This window comes from Canis lupus, chromosome 11 (assembly GCF_011100685.1).
Source record: "Canis lupus familiaris isolate Mischka breed German Shepherd chromosome 11, alternate assembly UU_Cfam_GSD_1.0, whole genome shotgun sequence".
Lineage (NCBI taxonomy): Eukaryota > Metazoa > Chordata > Mammalia > Carnivora > Canidae > Canis > Canis lupus.
This window is the reverse complement of record NC_049232.1, coordinates 10,693,475-10,716,493: the sequence shown is the minus strand read 5'-3', so window position 1 is coordinate 10,716,493 and position 23,019 is coordinate 10,693,475.

Sequence of the window (23,019 nt, the reverse complement as noted above, 5' to 3'; positions counted from 1 at the left end):
GCCAGGGCTTCTATCACTGTCCTCCCTAGAACTGGAGTCTTCACGTTTGATCACAGACTATCACGCTCCTGTGAACACCCAGGTCCCCTCGACTGGATGACACTCGTCATTTTGCCACTAAGGCACTTTTTCTTTGATAACTCATTATGCCACTCTTTCCTCGCATGGCTATTTCCATTAAAAGTCCACGCACGCCCCCCCCCCTTCTCCTTTATTTAGATCTCAATAACAAGTGGACCTCACCCTCAAGTATATACAAACTTGGGGACAGGATATCCACATTTTTCTAGAGATAGGAATATGCGTTATAGTGTTATGTAAAGTAACGGATAGATGCTGAAAGTGGATAAAGAAACAGGATTGATGATGGTGTCATGACTTTCTTTGTGGATGGTGCGTTTTCATATCTCATCGCGCCAACTGGCAGGCTTTTGTCCAGTGAGCCATTGTGCGAAATTGATCTGCGCGTTGTCCGCAGTTTCCGTGGTCCCATGTTTTGGGCTGGCACGGTTAATTAAACGAAAGATAGATGGTTTGCCTTAATATAGTTTCCAATTGTGAAAATTAAACAGAATAGATACTTAATTGAAAACAACTAGATAAAAGAGATATCACTAAAAATCCTTAGGTTGGAATCAGCGACAAACTATCCCCCTAAGTAGAATATACTTATAAAAAAGATATTTATTTACCCTATAAGTTAGTGGCCAAAGTGTATATTAAGAAAGACAAAAAACCACAGAAAAAAATAACAAATAAAAAAAAAATAAAAACAAGAAAAAGACAAAACATTTACTTCATTTCAAAGTAAATACTGACTGAAAATACGACGGTGAAACTTCTAAATTCAAGAAAAATGTCTTATGGGGTAATGTATTGTCGGTTTTAACCCAGATATATAGAAATGGAATGTTTTTCGTCAGAACTACATTCTCGCGATGCACTATGCGGTTGTTTTAGTGTCATTTAGATTTTTCTCTTAGTACTTAGATAAGGGAATTACTAGTCTCATTTTACAACTGAACGTAATTAAAGACAGGGCACGATAACTTTACTAGGGATTAGGGGTGGCAGAGATAGTGTGGCTTTTCGTTATATTCTGTATTGCAGGGACAAATGTTTCCTATCAGGAATTACTGTCAATCTAAGGTTAGGAGGAAAAGAACAATTTCTAGGATGGTATATAACTGCCGATATATCTAATTTTCCTGAGGTGGGTTTCATCTGGCATAAACAACGAGTCCCCAAAATAATAAAACAGAGCAAATCTCCACCTACAAATAAAATTTTGTTGAACACTTGTTTTTCTTTACTTTAATGACTGAATGTTCTCTTGTAGGATCCAAAAGCTCTCTCTCTCATTCATCCAAACGTGTTATGAAATTGACAGCACTAAAATCCCACTGGATTCTAAAGATTGAAAAAGATTAAAATGATCTGGGTATTATATGCTGGAAAAAAACTTGAAGGTGGCATGCTATGTTTTGGGACTAGCAGTGTTGTCAGAATTCTGTGTTCTTCAGTATGTGGTTCAAGCCCAAAAAAACACAGGCACTCCAAGCAAAATCGGTTTCCAGTTCCAAAGATGAAAATTACTCCATCTTCATCCCATTCCTCTCTTTTGTTTTTTGTTGTTTAGGTATGATATCCAGTTACTTAAAAGTACTATCAGCTTTCGGGCAAAGCTATGAGCCGGAACTTCGTTGATTGTTCTTCTCTAAGTCCAAAATCTCATTGGAATCAGTCAATGGTCTTCAGAGAAATGTTACCTGAAATGTTATGGGTGTGTTTTGGAGAGTAACGTTATTTCCACGCTGTATGATTGAAAAAAGTTGTCTGCATTATGAAGGAAGGCAGCCTACCATAAAGGTTCTGTAAGGGGGCATACATGCAGAATGCCCTTGCTTTAAAATGCTTTAAAGCCAAGTAAAACACAAGCTTACCTCTCATTGAATTTTTGTATATTCCAAAAACTACTGTCCTTTGGCTTAGAGCAGATCACCTACTGCCAAACTAAAAATGGTAGGAGAGAATGTTTTCAGGTCTTCATTTACTTGCATTTTGAAATATCCTATGTTGCGTCTAATTTCCTTCTAACCTGGCTGAATGCTGGTTGACAAGCCAGATGCTGGCTGAGTGAATGAGGACCTTGGGTTCTGCCAGTCCAGGTCTGGAGAGTAAATCCGTAAACACCCTAAACAAGCGCTGGATGTTCAGATCACATGCAAAAGAGCAGAAATAGAAATCTGAGAACAAAAGAACGGGTTTTACCTGCTGGGCAGAGCCTATTCAAAAGGAACCAGAGGATATCAGTCACAAACTCAAACAGAGGCCAAGAGGTTGTCATGGAGAGAACAATGAAAGTAAAAGAAGTCAAAAAATAGCTTAGATGGCTCTCTGCAGTGTTTCACCAGAAAATGGCTAGGACTCCAGCAACTCCCTCCTGGGTATTCTGAATAGGGGGACGTCACTCAGGTAAAAGTCAATTTGGGTTGAACATTTGCTTCATGGCACGTGTTCCAGAGCTTCTGACTCTCTCAGAAAAACGTGAGGTAGGTCGAGTTCTGAGTTATCATCGGCTCCCTCAAGATATTTCTTTCTATTATTAGGACTGGTTTTGGTGGAGATGGGGTATCCACTATGTTCTCCATAGGATTCTGTTTTTGTCGTGCAGGATGGATTAACTGGCATGGAAGCATGAAATGTTGTTTAAAGCATGTGAGATGTTAAAGCAACAGGGCAAGAAGAGATGCAAGAATTAGTAGAGGGTAAACAGCAATTGGTCTGGTATATATGAAACACTTCATTTTGTCTACATGGAGCAAAGTAGTAATTTAATATAAATATGTCAATGTTACAGAGCCTGGACCTTGTATGAATTTAAGGTTTTAAGTTTCCCCAAAGCATCCCCAATCTTTCAAATTATGGACAGTGTAACAGAATCCAAAGTCAACCATAACCTATAGAATTTCCAAATCAAGATCCATTCTTCTCCTCCTTTACACACACTTGATTAGAGGGGAGGGTTCAATAATTGATAACAGACTAAGCCAAGCATAAACCCATTCATTTATTACAAACTGACAATAATCCCACCACTGCAGTTGGGATTATAGTTTATAGGTAGTGGCATATAATCATTAAGCTTATCCACTAATTTTAAGATTTGGGGGGTACGGTTGTTCTATAATGGAATTGGAAATACTGGGGCAGAGAACAAAAAAGGCTCATGGTCAGCCATATGCTAACTGGGGCCACAATCTGAAAGCCCGGGATTTCAGTTTTTTAAGGAGACTTTCCTCTCTTGAAGTGCTGAATGTGCTGAACGTCAGCCCAAGATATTAAGTAAAAACAGAATTACAAGGGGACTGAATGCACCATTCAATAAGTCATTTGTCAAATTTAAGATCCTGATAGAGAAAAAGAAGAAAAATGAAGAAAATATAAGAGGGAATATTTATTAGATTCTCTGAACTTATATTTTAGGATAGAGTACTTCATTCCACTGATGACATGTCCTGATGAAATCATGCAGTGCGCTGGCTTCGAGAGCTGATTACCTCTGATGATATATTTTGTTTTCGTCTAGATCTGCCCCAGCTCTCCTATTGCCTCAGGCAAGTAGTGGTTGTCTTCACACAGGTTGAAAGTAAATTAAAGTGCTTCTCCAGAAAAAAATAGTTTGCACACCAAAGAAATTGAGTATTTTACTGAAGTCATCAAGCAGAGAAAACAGGGGAATACACATACAAGTGGATCTCAGGAGAGTTGGATTGGAATGTTGAAGAAGATATAAAATGGAAAGGAACTATCTTGAGTCCACTCACTCACAAAACTGACCATTCAGTGTATCGAACTTGGGCAAGTCCTAATGTCTGCTGACAGGATTCCTTGAAGCTGTTGTACAATTCGACCTACAAGAAATCGAGCTACCATAATGCACTCATTACAGATGTGAAAAGGGGCAAAGAAGACAGATGTGCAATGTACAGGCTGAGATGTGGAATTTGGAGGGGTTGATTACTCTTGATTTGATCTTTACACATTAGAAAAAAGAGACATAAGAATACCACTAGATTAGACTATACATCAAACCAGCAATACTTGTAGAAAGTTCCATCACTGACCACCAAAACATAAACAAGATAAAAGAGAGGGGCAGAATGGGAATGGAAAGAGAATATAATCTCCCAGAATGAACCACCATGGCATTCCACTTAATTCTGGGTCATGTTTTAGAAGGTATTAACTTCCACCATTGTAGAACAAAATGAGGCAGAGAAAACAAAAAACACAAATAAAAACCCATATCTCATATATCTCCCAAAATTAAATTGAGTATGTTGAAGGGAATCCAGAAGCGAAAAATATATCTAAGACGTGTAATTATAGAATATGAAAGTCAAAACAGAAGAAACTTAAAAATGAAGATCTGGTAAAATATGGTGGTTAAGGTGGGAAAAAGGAAGAAATATTGGAAATTTTTAGTCTGATATAAAAACGAGTTGTAATGGAAAAAGGAAAAACATTTTTTTTAAAAAAGGGAGGACCCTCTATTTCTATATACTAAATTCCCTCGAGTTTCCCTTGGTCCTAGAGCTTCCCAGCACCCCGTGGTGCAGACCTTGCTCCTCCCTGTCCTTCCAGCTGGTCTTCCGGGGCGGGGCCTGCCGCGCTGACTCTCAGGTGCGTGCACCTGGGGGAGACGCCCCGCCCCCCACCAGGTGCCGGGCTCCGCCTGCGCTGCTCCCCCGCGAGGCCTCTGTACCCGGGCCCCCCTCCCGGGCTCAGGGGAACGAGGAGGAAGCAGCAGGAGGGCGGCGGCCGGCTCTCCGGCCCTGGAGTCAGCTCCGCGGGCAGCACCACAGGCTCCGCCCCCCACACCGGCTCCCCCAGATGCCCCGGGGCTGCGGCGCTCCAGCCCCTCCCCGAGGTCGGCCCGCGGGTGCGGGAGCTCTCCCTGGGCGCCCCTCCCCTCCTGGGGACCCCGGGAGCCTGGAGGCTTCCCCGCCCTCCTGCCCCCCCTCTCCCCCTCCCCCCCTCCTGCCCCCACTCCTCCTCCTCCCCACCCCGGCCTCCCCGCCCCGCACTTGTCCGCCCGGGAGCTCCGAGCCGGTCCGAGGTCCCGCTTCTCGGGCGGGGCTTCCCGGCTCCTCGAGGCGCCCCACCCCCACCTTATGCTTTATTTATTTATTTATTTATTTACTTTTTTGTTCTTTCCGCCTTCATACCTTATTAGAAGCGAAACTTTTTTCTGTGCATTCCGGCTGTTCCCTCTTTAAATCTCATGTTGAATTCCTAAGTGTTCAGGATGTTTTGAAGTTATCTAGGGAAGCTGGTGGGGCCCCTGCTCTTCTGCCATCTTGCCTCTGCCTCTTCTTTTTTTTTTTTTTTTCCTTTTTGAGAGAGAGAGGACAGGGGCAGAGGGACAGGAAAATAGAGAATATTAGGCGGGCTCTATGCCCAGTGCAGAGCCCAATTTGGGGCTCAATCTCATGACTTAGATCATTACCTGTGCTAAAATCAAGAGTAGATGCTTAACTGACTAAGCCATCCAGGCAGCCCACTAGTTCTATTTTTAATTTTCTGAGAAAACTCCATACTATTTTCCATAAATATTAAACCTTTTTACATTTACCAATAATAAACAAAGGTTTCAACTTCTCTACATCTTTGCCAACACTTGCTATCTTTTTTATAATGGCCGTCATAACAGGTGCAAGATAATATCCCACTGTGGTTTTGAGTTCCATTTCCCTGTTGAGTAGTGATGTTGAATATTTTAACATACTTGCTGTTCCTTTGGATGTCTTCTTTGGAGAAATGCTCACTGTCTATTTATTTATTGATTCATTCACTCACTTCTATTTTTTTAAGATTTTGTTTATTCATGAAAGACACAGAGAGATGAAGGGATATAGGCAGAGGGAGAAGCAGGCTCCCTTGATGTGGGACTTGATCCCAGGACCGTGGGATTATCCAAGCCAAAGGCAGATGCTCAACGCCTGAGCCACCCAGGTGTCCCTATTCATTGCTATTTCATTACAGGAATACCTTATATATTTTGCATATTAACTCTTTATCAAATGTCTTGTTTCAAGTATTTGTTTTTCCCATTCCATAGGTTGCGTTTTCACTCTGTTAATTGTTTACTCTTCACTGTAGGAACTTTTTAGTTTGATGGAGTCCCATTAGTCTACTTTGCTTTTGTTGCTTATGAACTTCCAACACTAAGGTTATGAGTTTCTTCTATATTTTCTTATAGGAGTTAATACAGTTTCAAATCTTATACTGAAGTCTGTAATGCATTTTGAGTTGATTTTTTTTATATGTAGCGAAACATAAGGGTTCAATTTAGTAAATACATGAAACAATGAGGAAAAACAAACTTAAAAATCAACGAAGCTAAGAGTTAATTTTTTAAAGATAGAAAACTGACAAACTTTAGCTAGGCTAACTAAGAAAAAAGGGGAGAACATTCAAGTAAGTAAAATCAGACATCAAAGAGGACATGGCAACTGGTGCCAGGGAGATAACAAGTATAAGAGGCACCTATTAACAATTTATGTAAATGAACTGGACACTCTAGAAGAAATGGGTAAATTCTAGAAATACACAATCTCCCAGGATTGAATCTGGAACAAATAGAAAATGTGAACAAATTAAAAACAAGTATAGAGATCGAATCAGTAATCAAAATATCCCAATAATGAAAGCCCAGGACTGGATGTTTACATTGCTAAATCTTACCATTTTACCATATTTTAAAAAGACAAAATTAATGTTGAGCCTTTTCAAACTCTTCCCCCAAATTAGAGGAACACTCCAAAACTCATCTTATGAGGCCAGAAGCCTATTACCAAAGCCAGGCAAAGATGCTACAAGAAAGCTGTAGCCAAAAAAATTTAAAAAAAAAAAAAGAAAGAAAGCTGTAAGCCAATATCCCTGATAAGTACAGATACAAATCCCTGAAACATATTAACAAATTGAATTCAATAGCACATTAAAAGGATCATGTGCCATGACTAAGTAGAATTTTCCCCTGGATGTAAGTAAGGATGGTTCAACATACACAGATCATTGATGTGATATATCACATTAAGAGAATGAAGAGGAAAATCATGTGATCATCTCAATAAATGCAGAAAAAATCATTTGAGAAAATTCAGTGTCCTTTCATGATAAAAAAAACTTTCAACATCCTAGGTATGGAAGCATGTTGAAAGTTTTACTTTACTTCAACATACTAAAGGCCATATATAAGCCCACAGCTAACATCACACTCAGCAGTTAAAAACTGAAAGCTTTTCCTCTAAAGATCAGCAACAAGGAAGGGATTCCCATTCTTGCTGCTGCTATTCAGTACGGAACTATAACTCTTAGCAAAAGCAATTAGGCAAGAAAAAGAAATCAAAGGCATCCAAATCACACAGGAAGAAGTAAAGTTATAATTTTGCTGATGACATGTTCTTATATGTAGAAAAACATAAATAATCCATGAGGGAGCTGAGAGAATAATAAATGAGTATAAAAAAAATAAATAAATAATAAATGAGTATCAAAAATTTTGCAGGATAAAAAACAACATACAGAAAGAAAATCAGTTATATTTCTATATATTAACAATAAACTATGCAAAAAGAAAATTTAACAAAGCAACCCCACGTACATTAGCATCAGAAAACAAGACTAAACAAAACTTTAGAACTCAGCAACAGGCATAAAAGACTTGTATGCTGAAAACTACCAAAATTGATGAATGACATTTTAAAAGACACTAAAACTTTTTTAAAAAAATTAAAATGTCACCAGCGATAATTGAAGCTGTTGTTAAAAAGCTTTTTATATAAATATGTTTATTATTTTCTTTAATGGCTACTTTAATATTAGCATAATTGGCAATTCTAGGGAAGAAGGAAAATTAATTTACATTAAAAGTAAATAATGAAAAGTCTAAAGATATGGAAACAGAAAAAACTCATCAAGAAAACCTTTAAATACACTCTAGTTACAAAGTATAAAATTATCCATTCTGAAAACCCAAAATGTCAAAATATAATTAGACTATAATTTATTTGTGGAAACAGAATTAATTGACTCCAAGAATAGATTTCAAACAGGTTTTCTTTTTGTATATAATTATACATTTTTCAGAGATTAATGACAAATCTGCGGAGGCAGGTCATGTTGGTAGGTGTTTTCTTTGCAATGTAGACTGAATTGTTTTCAATAAATGTCAGTTACAAGGGAAAGAATGGAATTACCTAAAAAAGCACCTGTACATCCACTATTTTAGAGGTTCACATATATCAATATTTAGTCATAATAAGCACCACAATAGTCCAAAAATGCTCATGAAAAAGTCATCTGAGGAGAAAGTTACTCATGACAACACAGCAAGTGAGCAACGAGGCAGCATCCAAACACATTTCTGTCTGAGGATAGAATGCACTAAAATGTATGGCATACATGTGGGTCTTTAAAATCAGGCACATGAGACATGATATTTATGCCATTAAAATCTCACTTTAAATTTCATTTAATCCTAAATTACTATTGTTCTGTACCCTAATCTTCAATCGCAGTTCTGTTCTAGACTGTTTTTTTTTTTTTGGTCAATCTCTGACCCAGGCAGTTTTTTTAAAGATTATTTATTTATTTATTCATGAGAAACACACAGAGAGAGGCAGAGACATAGACAGAGGGGAAGCAGGGTTCCTGCAGGGAGCCCAATATGGAACTCAATCCTCAGATGTGGGGATCACCACCTGAGCCAAAGGCAGATGCTCACCCAGGTGTCCCTGACCCAGGCAAATGTATGAAGCTTCAATTCTCTCCTGAGAAAGATGGTAATAAAAATATTTAACAACTTCCAGGGCTTCATCACTGCCCCATCAGAACTGACATCAGGTACAAGATATCAGATCCTGTGAACAGACCCTTGATGGATGAATTCAGTATTGCCCTAAGGCATTTTGATCCTCATTCTTCCTCTTTCCTCCATGCATATTTTCCATCAACAGCCACTCTGTTAACTTACCAAGCTGAACCTCACCTACTATATACAAACTGGGGACAGCGAATCCAAGAAGGATTGGTTGGTTTAAAATAACACATTAAAGGATAAAGAAAGATTGATGATGGGCACCTGGCAGGTTTTGTCAGTAGAGCATGCGAAACTTGATCTCAGAGTTGTGAGTTTGGGCCCCATGTTGGGTGACTTTAAAAAAGAAAGATAGATGGTTTTCTTAATATATGTTTCCAATTGAGAAAATTAACAGAAGTAGATACTTAATTGAAAAAACTAAGATAAAAGAGAATATCACTAAAATACCTTAGGTTGGACTCAGCTAAAAATATCCAAGTAGAACTATACTTAATAAAAAGATATTTATTTACCATATAAGTTTAGTTGGCCAAAGTTGTCATATTAAGAAAGACAAAACACAAAAAAAATAAAAAATAAAAAATAAATAAAAAAAAGAAAGACAAAACATTTACTCATTTCAAAGTAAATACTGAAATCAGAGGTGAAACTTCTAAAATCAAGAAAAATGTCTTACTTGGGGTAAATGTATTGTAGGTTTTATACCCAGAATATAGAAATGGAAATGTTTTTAGTCAGAACTACATTCTATGCACTATGCCAGGTGTTTTCAGGTGTCATTTATATTTTTCTCTTAGTACCTTATATTAAGGGAATTACTAGTCTTCATTTTACACTGAAGTAATTAAAGTACAGGGACTCTAACTTTACTAGGGATTAGGTGGCAGAGATAGTGCTTGCTTTTTCTTTATATTCTGTATTGCAGGGACAAATGTTCCTAGTCAGGAATTACTGTTCATATCCTAAAGGTATAGGAGGAAAAGAACAATTTCTACTGGATGATATAACTGCCGATATATCTAATTTCTGAGGGTTTCATCTGGCTATAACAACGAGTCCCCAAAAGAATAAACAGAGAAATATCTCCACCTACAAATAAAATTTCTGTTGAACTCTTTACTTAATGACTGAACTGTTCTCTTTAGATCCAAAGCTCTCTCTCTTCCTCATCCAAACGTGTTATTGAAATTGACAGCACTAAAATCACTGGATTCTAAAGATTGAAAAAGATAAAATGATGTATTTATATGCTGAAAAAAACTTGAAGAGTGGCATGCATATGTTTTTGGGAATCGCAGTGTTTGTCAGAAATCCTGTGTTTTGCAGTATGTGGTCAACCAAAAACACAGTGCCTCCAAAGCAAAATGGTCCAGTTCCAAAGATAAAATTACTCCATCTTCATCCCATTCCTCTCTTTTGTTTTTTGTTTTTTAGGTTATAGATCTCCAGTAATTAAAAGTACTATCAGCTTTCTGGGCAAAAGCTTTGAGCCGGAACTTTCGTTGGATTCGTTCTCTCTCAGTCCAAAATCTCATGAATCCAGTCAATGGTCTTCAGAGAAATGTTATACCTGAAATGCTTCTGGTGTGTTTTGGAGAGTAACGTTATTTCCAAGCTGTATTGATTGAAAAAAGTTGTGCATTATGAAGGAAGGCAGCCTACCATAAATGTTCTGTAAGGGGCATACATGCAGAATGCCCTTGCTTTAAAATGCTTTAAAGCCAAGTAAAACACTAAGCTTACCTCTCACTTGCATTTTTTGTATATCCAAACTACTGGTCCTTTGGCCTTAGAGCAGATCACCTACTGCAAACTAAAATGTCAGGAGAATGTTTTCAGTCTTCATTTAACTTGCATTCTTTGAAATATCTTATGTTGCCTGTCTAATTTCCTTCTACCCTGCTGAATGCTGGTTGACAAAGCCAGATGCTGGCTGAGTGAATGAGTGACCTTGGGTTCTGCCAGTCAAGGTCTGGAGTAATCAGTTAACACCTAAAAAGAGCTGGAATGTCAGGATCAATGCAAAGAGCAGAAAGTAGAAATCTGAGAACAAAGAACGGAGTTTTACCTGCTGGGCAGAGCCTATTCAAAAGGACCAGAGGATATCAGTCACAAATCACAGAGCCAAGAGGTTAGTCATGGAGAGAACAAATGAAAGTAAAAGAAGTCAAAAAATAGCTTAGATTGGCTCTCTGCAGTTTCACCAGAAAATGGCTGGACTCAGCAACTCCCCTCCTGGGATTCTGAGGGGACGTCAACTCAAGTAAAAAGTCCAATTTTGGTTGAACATTTGCTTCCTTGGCACGTGTTCCAGAGCTTTCCTGACTCTCCTCAGAAGAAAAGTGAGGTATGTGTAGAGTTTTTAGAGTTATCATGGCTGCCCTCAAGATATTTCTTTCTATTATTGAGACTGGTTTTGGTGGAGATGGGGTCCAATATGTTCTCCACTATGGATTCTGGTTCTTGTCGTGCAGGATGGATTAACTGGCATGGAAGCATGAAATGTTAAAGCATGAGATGTTAAAGAACAGGCAAGAAGATGCAAGAATTAGTAGAGGGTAACAGCAATTTGGTCTGGCTTATATGAAACACTCATTTTTTTCTACTATGGAGCAAGTAATTTAATATAAATGTCAATAGTCTACAGAGCCTGGACCTTGTATGAATTTAAAGGTTTTAAGTTTCTCCAAAGCATCCCAATGCTTTCAAATCTATGACAGTGTAAAAGAATCCAAAGTCAACCATACATATAGAATTTCCAATTCATATATCCATTCTTCTCCTCCTTTACACACACTTGATTTAGAGGGGAGGGTTCAATAATTGATATACATGACTAAGCCAAGCCTAAACCCATTCATTTACTTACAAACTGACAATAATCCCACCACTGCAGTTGGGATTATAGTTTATAGGTAGTGGCTATATAATCATTAAGATTATCACTAATTTTAAGAATTTGGGGTAGGTTGGTTTCTATTAATGGAATTGGAAATACTGGGGGCAGAGAACAAAAAAGGCTCATGGTAAGCCATCTGCTAACTGAGGGCACAATCTGAAAGCCAGAGGGATTTCAGTTTTTTAAGGAGACTTTCCTCTCTTGAAGTGCTGAATGTGCTGAAAGTCAGCCCAAGATATTACAGTCACAACAGAATTACAGAGGGGACTGAATGCACCATTTCAATAAGTCATTTGTCAAATTCAGATCCTTGATAGAAAAAGAAGAAAATGAAGAAATATAAGATGGGAATATTTATTAGATTCTCTGAATCTTATATTTTAGGAATAGCGTCACTTCATCCACTGATGAACATGTTCCTGACTGGAAATCATGCAGTGCGATGGCTTCAGATGAAGCTGATACCTCTGATGATATATTTGTTTTCTTCTAGATCTGCCCCAGCTCTCCTCATTGCCTCCAGGCAAGTAGTGTTTTGTCTTCACACAGTGAAAGTAAAATAAAGTGCTTTCTCCAGAAAAAAATAGTTTGCACACCAAAGAAATCTGAGTATTTTACTAAGTCATACAAGCAGGAACCAGGGGAATACACATACAAGTGGATCTCAGAGAGTTGGATTGGAATGTGAAGCAGAATATAAAACTGGAAAAGGAACTATCTTGAGTCCACTCACTCACAAACTGACATTCAGTGTTCTGACAACATCTGGAGCAAGTCCTAACTGTCTGCTGACATGATTCCTTGAAGCTGTGTACAATTCTGACCTACAAGAAATGAGATACCATAATCCCTCATTACAGATGTGAAAAAGGGGGTCAGAAGACAGATGTGGCAATGTAAGGCTGAGATGTGAATTTGGAGGGGTTTATCTCTCTGATTTGATCTTTACACATTAGAAAAAGAGACATAAGAATACCCTAGATTAGACTATACACTGCTTGACAGTAGAATCTGTTTTAAATCACTCTCATATTTCTTGCTCATACAGGCTATCACAAACATTTCTTGATTGAGCAAGTAAAAAAAAATAGGCTTTACTGTGTAGATTCAAGCAGCACAATATACAGATATACATAAAATATCTGACGCATAAAAGGTGATCACTATATCAAAGATTTCGCTTCTCTGCTTGCTTTCTTTTAATCTGCCTCCTATCTCTCCATTCCACCCTCTGCAAAGAGAATCTCGTGCTCTGCCCTGTTTAGAATGATTATTATGTTCTGCTGTGTCTGTTAGAAGGACCTTTTATCTGTTCATCTCTATCTATCCCTCCAGCATTATCCACAGAGCTGGCTATTAAAATTTGTTTTGCAATCTAAGATCTAATCATGCTAGCACTTGCTTTCCACTTACGTGAGGACAAAGCCAAAATTCTCTACCCTAGAAATCAATGTCCTTTACTGGTACAGCAGAATCTGTGTGGGCTGAGTTGGCAAATGCTAACTAATGCTAATCAGTGAGTATTTGTTAAATTTAATCTCTTAAACTTGCTCCTTTATCTGTAGAAGTTGTATACTAATACCTAATGTTGAGATCTTGCTGTAGTGAAAAAGAGAAAACATGAGAAGCACCTGGCACATGATGGGAGCTAGATTAGCTTTAAGTACACATGTATGGGTCTCTCTAGCTGGACCTCCAGCCATCTGCCCTTCAACTCAAGATGGGAATCACCCAACTATTCCATTTTGAGAAACTGGGTTAATGATGAGACCATCCAAATCAATTTCAAGTTAATATCTATAAAATACTTGCTGCTAGGTGATGTTCATACTGGCTTTCTTTTAGACTGTCCCAAATCCTATCTTCTCCCAGAAAATTCTCACATTTTATCTGAATTCACTCCCCAGATGCTCTATGTGAAAGCAGTATTTTCCTCTCCTGATTTCCTAAAATGTACTGCTTAACTTCATTATAATACTGATCCTGCTGAAAAGTAACTGCCTGTGCCACTGCTACCTATCATTAGACTATGTGCTCTTGGGAGTGGATACCATTGAATCACTCTTGTATCCCTCCCCAATCTAAGCAGATTCTGACTAACATGCTCATGATAAATACACGGATGTAAATGAATGAATGAATGAATGAATGAATGAATGAATGAAAAAGTCGAGATTTCATCAATTTATAACAAAAGTTTTAAAAATTTAATAACAAAAAACTATTCAGGTAAGGCTTCTGTATAAAACACCGAGTATTCTCTATAAAATAATAAAAATAATAATACTATGAAATAGGAGAGCATCATATGGGATGACATGGTAAATAAACTGTTTACTTAGGTTATCAGACACTAATGAAAGTTTCCCCAAAAACTTGTGAAAATTCAGCATTGTATAAAAGCGAAGAAAAGCATAAATGGTAAAAATGAAGAAAATTATAGTAGATGGGAAGCTTTAAAATGGTATATTTTAAAATATTTATGTTTGCCACTTTCTAACAAGAGAGTTACTGTCTCTTGCTGTATCAGTGCCTCTCGTCTGTATGTTCATATTTTGGTTAACAGGTCCCCTGTGAAAGGAGATAAGAGAAGAAGCAGGAGTTTAAGATTGGGAGTTATTGTCGGTACTGAATCCCAGTCCATAAGGAATAAGGAGGAAAAGTAATAATAAGATAAATAGCAAGTATCAACTGAAAGGCTATATATACATCATTATCCCTAAAGTTTTGCTGCCACTTGCTCAGCAAGCTTTTGTGGAGTTTGACAGTTGTGAAAAGAATTCTTAAAAAAAAAAAAAGTTTCATTTGGCAGGTGGAATAAATTCAGTGCCTGAGTTATTATGTGGGGCCATCAATACGAACAAAGTAGATGTTTTGTAAAAAGGCACTTTGAAGATTCAGTTAAACATGTGCTTATTAAAAATTATACAAAGGATCCTGACACAGAGAAAGTCAGTCGTCCTCCTCAGATCAATGCATGATAAAGAATGTCCAAGATAAAAAAAAAATGTCCAAGATATAAAGAAAAATTTAGTTCAAAGTAAAGGAAGCAGATTGCAAGTACTTGAAATGTTACACATTTAACAAAATATACAAATAAAGTCTTCCAGGTTCTTAGATGGTTAATACCTACAAGTCTGGATACTTTGTATGATAGACTAGTGTTGGCTTTGCACGGCACCTCCAGGAAGTAATTTTAATGAAATATTTTAAGTAATAATAATGAACAGTAACATAAGAAGATGAACTATCCTAAACTTGATTTTCATAGTCTTACAGAGGAAAAAATAAAAGGGAAAATTAAGCAAGGGTACACATAGAAAATGCAGGTTTTTCTTTCTGAACCTTCTTAATTCCAGGAGCAATACTGGGGTGGTTCCATGAATAAAACATATGGGCAAAAGTAAATCAGAGTACTCTCCTGTCCTTCCAATAATGATAAAATAGCGATTTTAATTAGAACTATCTGAGCATATTATACAGACTGCACTTTGATCTTTGTCATCATTTTAGGAAGTGTTGCCTACATTATGCAGGTGCTGACCTCTGCTGTGCCTACTACTTCAGCTATCAGATTCTCCTTACATATGGTGTTTTACATTATTTTATGAAGTAAAACAGTGAAAGAATAAAAGCCTTTGGTTTTTGTTTTATTTCCACTGAAGTCTATATTAAAAACATGCATAGAGGGATCCCTGGTTGGCACAGCGGTTTGGCGCCTGCCTTTGGCGCTGGGCGCGATCCTGGAGACCCGGGATCGAATCCCACGTTGGGCTCCCGGTGCATAAAGCCTGCTTCTCCTTCTGCCTGTGTCTCTGCCTCTCTCTCTCTCTGTGTGACTATCATAAATAATAAATAAAAATTTTTAAAAAAGGAAAAGAAAATTACTTAAAAAAAATGCATAGAAATCTCTAAGGCAACAAGGTCCTTTCTTGACAACCAATGATCAACTTTTCCTATAAATCCGCTGCTCAATAAATCCATCCATAACAGACATTTATATCTCCTTCCTTTTACTTCTGGTGTAAATTAATCTCAATCATTTTCTTCATATTCTAAGCTTTCTAGAGAAGGTACGTAACTTTTTGCCTCTTGAAAGTTATTAAGACCTAGGTACATCTGCAACTTCACACAGAATAAATGACTTAGATCATCATTTGAAGTATGTTTAAAAGCTAATAAGCCTTGAGACATGTATCCTGAAATGCAATCTAACCTGAAGCAGATGAATTTAGCTCTAGAACGTACACTGTGTACCTGCCCATTCTGAAGGCACAAACTGAATTTCCCTGGGCCATTTAAACATTTTTAGAAAAACATCATCTGTTAAAGCAAAAATGATAAACCATTCAATTTTAAGAGTGAAGACTCACTATGACCTTTAGTAATTCTTATCTATTTTGGGTCTTGTGAGGAGCCTAGTGTTCTACACATAAGTGATATGATGAGGGATAATATACTTATCTATATGGAATCCATAACAGTAGGTACCCATCGACACTCACTAAAGTGCATGCTGGAACTCCTAGGGCATTCTTGACTCCCTTGAAGAACTATGTATATACAAAATCCTGAAGCAAACCTAGGATGCCATCAATCTCTGCCCAAACCTATATTTAAACCATAATTCTACATAACGGGGAAAACTGGGCTCCACAGGCTATGCCAAGGACTGCTAACTGTTGTAGATTTCTTCATTCCCATTCCACCCCAATCCAGAGACAGCATTACCTATAAGCCTTCCGGGTCTTCTATGCTCTCATAATGATATTTAAATAAAAGATCTGGTTCCCATGAGTTCCCTAAGGAGATACATAGGCTTCTGACCCAAGTATAACTTGGGAGATATACCTACGTTCACAAAGAATTATAGGGCACCAATGATTCCATAGTGTCTCATAACATATCCTTATTTCCCTGAGCCTGCCAAACTAAAGAACTCATAGATCGCATTTTGAGTCAAATCATGTATTTCCACGCAGAGTACTTCATGTGTAGAGACATAAGTAAAATAAGCAAAGAAAATCTTTTGGCAGTTTCTCTATTAAGGTAATGAGCCATGCTTCTGAAAGTGTAGAAAGCTTTGTGATTCTTCACTATTTAAAGTAAAGGGGCAATTTCTATTGCAGTCATTAAAAGTTTGCAAACCTGCAGTCTTCATATCACTGCTAGACTGGTTTATTAGTCTCAATCTTTTGCATAAACAAAGTGGATAAAGTTTTCATTTTCTTTCTTCAACCTTGCTTTTCGACCCTACTGAAATATACTACCAATCCTTCCATGGAATTCTGAGCCTGGCTTTTTAGTTATATTAGGTTTTTTAAAAAGTGTAATCTGTTTAAAATTTCTAATTTCATATCCATGGAAAAATTCTACAACATTCTACAACATTTATACTTGGTTGCTTTTCTAGGTGGTTGAGAACAGGAAGGATTAGAAAGGGTCGAGGTCTCTTTTCTTGGTTTCAGACCACTGATTTTAGGAGGCTATTATTCTTCGTACATGCCCTCTAAGCAGCGAGCATTCAAGCACAAACTCCCTCATGGGAAGCACAGTTGGTTTCTCTGAAATGCACTATGCGATCTCAGACCTACAAAATTTCCTGACATGGGTTCTATGGATCCAGCTTAAATTCTCCCATTTGTAGCTGTTCACATACGGCCCCTCTCTAGTGGGGTTATTTCTCTAGTGAGCAGCCCACTTGGCTCACATCCTGGCACTAGAGCATATTCAAGCTATTTCTTTTATCTGCTGTCCAGGAAAACTAAGCCTGCATCACAACCAATCCTTCTGCCATCCCTCTCCATCCTCTTTCCTCAGTTCTCCTTGGAACTGGGCCAGATATAAGCAGATTGTCAAAGAGAAATCACATCCTAATTTCCCCTTCTTTCAGAAATCCCCAAATGTTTAGAACCAGATTTCCTAGTGTTTTTATTTTCCAATTGGCTTCGAGGGAAGAAAAGAACCACCTCCCCTACTACTGATTGGAGGAAAAAATCTCTCAGTAATAATCCTATCCAGGGCATAGAGTCACACATTTTTCCCTAAGTCCTTTTCCCTGCAAATCAAGCCCCCTCCTCCTCCGAAATACCCTCATGGAAGGGGTCACCGGAGCACCCACCCTATTGCTCCTTCAGAACATACAGAGAACTCTTTACACTCAGTTCCTATCAAGACCTCTTTAGAAGGAAGGAAGACTTAGTTTCACATTTGGATTCTGTTAGCCAATTCTAGCCATGTGGAAGAGCCCCAAAAACCTGATACCTAGGTTTTAGGAAGAAAGACATTTCCACCCTGTCCCCTATGGCCACACCTTATAATTAACCTCACCAGTGATAAGATTAGTTCTGTCTCCACTTATCTTAGTGGCAGAGCAGTATAGAACAATTCCCAGTCTGATTTTAAATTAAAATTTTGTATCAACGAAGGTATTGCATACACTATTTTGTTCCACTTAATTAAAACTACATTAACAGGTTTTCCAGATTATTAACAATCTCTGTGCTCTATCCCCCTAAGAGCAATAGCCACATGGGTCATCATGACACAGAACACTGAGCTGGGGTCTGAGAGCATATTAGTAAATCCTGGCATTAAGCCTCTGCCTGCAAAGCTGGGCATTTTTTTTTTTTTAACCTGCAGCTTACAAAGACCTTTGTGAAACTGGTTGGACTAACCCCTCTTCCTTGCCTTCATATAGGAAAGAATTGAGTTTTAGGCACCATTCTTCTCAGATGGCTCAAACAGAGCCATTCATTGTCTATGTTGTGGCACTTTACAGTAAAAGCGATCTTAGGTCTTCAGAACGAATCAAAATGGTCCTTAGCACAATAGTCAGATGTCTTTTCATCAATAAGTAAAATACAAACTATAAAAATAAAACGTATTTTTATTTTTCAAGCAAAATGATATTGTTCCATATATTTTAAAAAAGAAAAATACATAGGTATTGCAAAGATATCTTGAAAGAGAACTAATGGCAAATCATACTTGTGGAAATTGTGACTGGAAGTGGAGGCTTCATGTGTGGGCACCCTGCTCCTGGGAGTCCAAGCCATCCATCTCCACTTCTTTCCTGCAAGCTGATACACTTTTTAAAAAAAGATGTATATTGCATGAGGATGTCAATGCCAAGGGTATCATTTATATATAGCATAGTCACATAACTGTACTGTTAGCCGTGCACAGACAGGAGCAGAGATTCTAAATCTCCCTGACGAAATCTGGAGCTGGAAGGGGAGGATCCCGCCTACACGTCCGGGACCTGCGCAGGCAGCCACGCACACACTCCACCAGAGAATGTGCATGCTCATCAGCCCATCTATGCATGGGAGTTCTGCCCCTACCAGACTCTGTGCATTCTGAAGCAGCTCTTCTCTCCCAAACCTGAAATGTGTGTCCTCACCGTGGGGAGATGATAGGGAACATGCACAGCCAGCTATGGAAAGTAAGAACTCTGTAGAAGCTTTGTCTGATCTTTAAAGGTCCAATGCATATGCTCTAACCATGGATTTAAACAGGATTTTTATATGTGAGATAATCTTTCACATAAACTAAATATTATCATCAGGTAAACCCATCAGCTCATTTCCTCAACCAAGTAAGTGAGCCATAGTGTGTGGTCATTCAGGTTTGCAACCAGCATACAAGTTTTTTTTTCTTTTCTTTTCTTTTCTTTTCTTTCTTTTCTTTTCTTTTCTTTTCTTTTCTTTTCTTTCTTTCTTTTCTTCTTTTTTTCTTTTTCTTTTTCTTTTTTTATTTTTTATTTATATTTTTTTTGTGAGTTAGATGGTGGGAAGTACCTTTGTGTAAGTGTTACAACGGCACTTTACGTAAAACCTTAGCAAAGTTTATGCTTAAGGAAGCCTGAGTCTGCAGGGTATTAGAAAAGGAAGTATTCCAGATTCCTTCAATATATAAGGATGTGTACAGTTTTCTGAGGGAAGACATCTTTGATACCAAAGATGAAGGTAAGAGAAATTAAGGGGAACTAGCAAAAATAGACAAAAGGAGTCTGGAGTGATATTGTGAGGGACTGTCTCATACACTCCCAGGGCCTGTACTATCATTGCTCCTTCTGCCACACCTGACCCTTTTTGAAGCACGTGGAAATAAGTTAGATCCCAACCGACACTTCTCCTCTTTTGTAGAGCTCTGGGATGCAGACATGACTGTTCACAACAAAACAACAAAACATTCTTTAAACATTGTTCTGAGTTAGTGGTGTATGTTCTCTCTGGGAGAGGCTAAGGAAAAAATAGTATATCTCTCTAGGCACCTGGCCACAGCCCTCCCACCCTGGGGTGAGGGACAGAGTCTGTTCTCCTCACATGCATTCCCAGGTGAATCCATCAGAGCAACAGACAACTTCCCAAGCAAGAGAGACCACAGGCCAGGTGGTCATAGCTCATCCAAAAGCATCTGGATCTGGGAAAGACAGAAACAGTCCCAACACAGGGATCCTTCACAGAATTAACAAATACATTGCTGACAGAAAATTCAATAAAGGCTATCTGTTCTCTTTAGGTTGCTAAATACAGTAAATAAATTGGCTAGAATATGCCATTTAGCAGGTAGCAAGTCTGATAAAGAAGAACAGTTTTGTCACTTCCTCTCCCATCTCTGTATCTGCTGGGTCTTTCCCCATCACACACAAAATTCTATTTCTCCCACTCTGCTATTCCTGGCTCTGTCTTTCTACCTACCTGTATTTTTCTTAGGCTCCTGTTTCTTCCATGTTTCTTGAAATGGTTCTCCATATTCCCTATCTTGGTTTTTCTCAATCTCTCTTCATTCATTTGAAAACCCCTTACAACTTGGCAATTGCCCTTTCCCTTGTCACTCTGTGGTTTAGGTCATCATGGACATTTATACTATACAATCCAATGAATATTTTTGGAACTTTTAGTAATTGGCCTACTATCAAAATTCTCTAAGGTCTGAGTTTCTCAGATATTTTTCTACCTTTCTGGATATATGGTGCCAATACATGTTGGGCTTTCTATGTCACACTGGGATCAGAGAATTAGGACCTTGGCCTGTGTTCTCTGCTCCATGATTTTAACAAAGTTTAGGGTTTTCACTACAGTACCCACATGCTCATACATCTTCAAAGCCCTAATATACACATTCTACCATGGCTGGACTCATCAATGCGGAAAATCCTAAAAAAAAAAAAAATATCATACATCAACCTGTCCACATTCATATTTATCATCTTTCTTCCAAAATCGTCCTTTGCTTTATATTCATGTATAGTTTTGGGTTTAGTTCTTAATACTCACTGCTGCCCATAAACACTTTAAATGAATGAATTTATGATGTTTAATCAGAGTCCATAATGGCTTCTCTAAATTGATTGTATGAACCAAAGTATTTTACATTATCACCCAAAAGCATCGAGTTATTTGAGTATATAGACATAACTCCAGAGATTCAAAATATAAAACCATAAAAGGGCTCCTTCTATGAAGACTTTCATGGCTCTTCCTGTTCTTCTACCACCCTGTCTTTCACAGTGATACACAGCTAGGAATATAAAAATGATAATTTTTAATAATATATTATTTCATATATAAAAAGTGTAGAACCAACCACATTATAACATGGTTAGTTACATATGTGTCTTTCTTACTATAATTTGAGCTTCCTAGGTACAAAGACTGTCCTTATTATAGTTTTATTCTATCTGTGCCTGACATAGCTGGCACTTGATATTTTTTTTTTAATTTTATTTATTTATGATAGGCACACAGTGAGAGAGAGAGAGGCAGAGACACAGGCAGAGGGAGAAGCAGGCTCCATGCACCGGAAGCCCGACGTGGGATTCGATCCCGGGCCTCCAGGATCGCGCCCTGGGCCAAAGGCAGGCGCTAAACCGCTGCGCCACCCAGGGATCCCGAGCACTTGATATTTTTGAACAAATAATAAAGTCCATTAGATTTAGTTTTAAGTGTACAATTTTCTTCTTTAATTTTTTATACAAGATTTTATTACATGATGAAATATTTGCTTTTAAACATCTTTTGAGAGAGAGAGGAATGGGGAGAGGCAGAGGGAGAGAGAAAGAGAATCTTAAGCAGGCTCCATCCCCAGCACAGAGCCCAACACAGGGCTCGATCTCACAACTCTGAGATCGTCACCTGAGTCAAAAATCAAGAATCTGACCACCTGAGCCACCAAGGTGCTCTGCTTCTAAACAACTTTGAATTAGTATGTTCTTAGCTACCTATTCTGCTGAAAAGAAAGGACAGGTAAATCTTAACATCATCTTTTTGAAGGCAACCCCATGAATGATGAATGGTATACTCTTAAATTGTAAAATAAACTTAGTGCTATTTAATTTCAGACACAAGGATACAAATATCAACTATTTGTAAAGTTTTTACAGTTGCATGCCACAGACTCTAACAGACAATTCCAGGCACTTTTCCCTCACAACCTTCTAAGGGTCAGCACCAGGAGAGTCACATCTACATCTCAGGTGAGATAGTATCAAAACACCTCAGAGAGGCAATAAATGTGAGAATCACCACAAAATATTATTTTCTCCATCTGCAAGGAATACATAAATATTAATTATTTTATAGGACTATTTCAAGAATGAATGGTCACCCAAAACAAATTATTAAATCTACTATCATTATAACTATCTTAATCTCCAAACCAGCTTTGTGCCAGGATAATGGCAACTTTTTATGAAATGGATCAGATTATCCTTGCTCAGTCTTTTGTAATCATTTTAAATGTCAGGCCTTAAAGAAGACTCCTGCCTAGATGACTTCAATTTTTAAGTCACCCCCCCCCAAAACAAAGAAGTTACTTATACAGCAATCTAAAAACTTAGCCATCCATTATTCTTGTGGCTAAAATACCAAACTGGCAAATAATCTATTCAGAGATGTAGCTCAGATGATTTCATAATCCAAAAAATTTATTTATATAAAATTTCTGGTTCATTTATTGTGATCAATAATGTGAAAATTGTTTTCTGAATGATCCAGTAACTTCATATGATACCATTTAAAGGACAGCAAAAATGCACTTCAGGAGTGACACACAAATTATCTGTCATACAGAGAAAATTAAAGAGAAGTCAATATTCTGGTGAACAAAGCTAAAATTCTATTACAAAAATATAGCTGTCACACTGCTAAAAAATATTTATGACTTCAGAATCCACCAGCCAAGAGAGTGATTATTATTCACTGATGGAATTTTATTTTTTTAATAT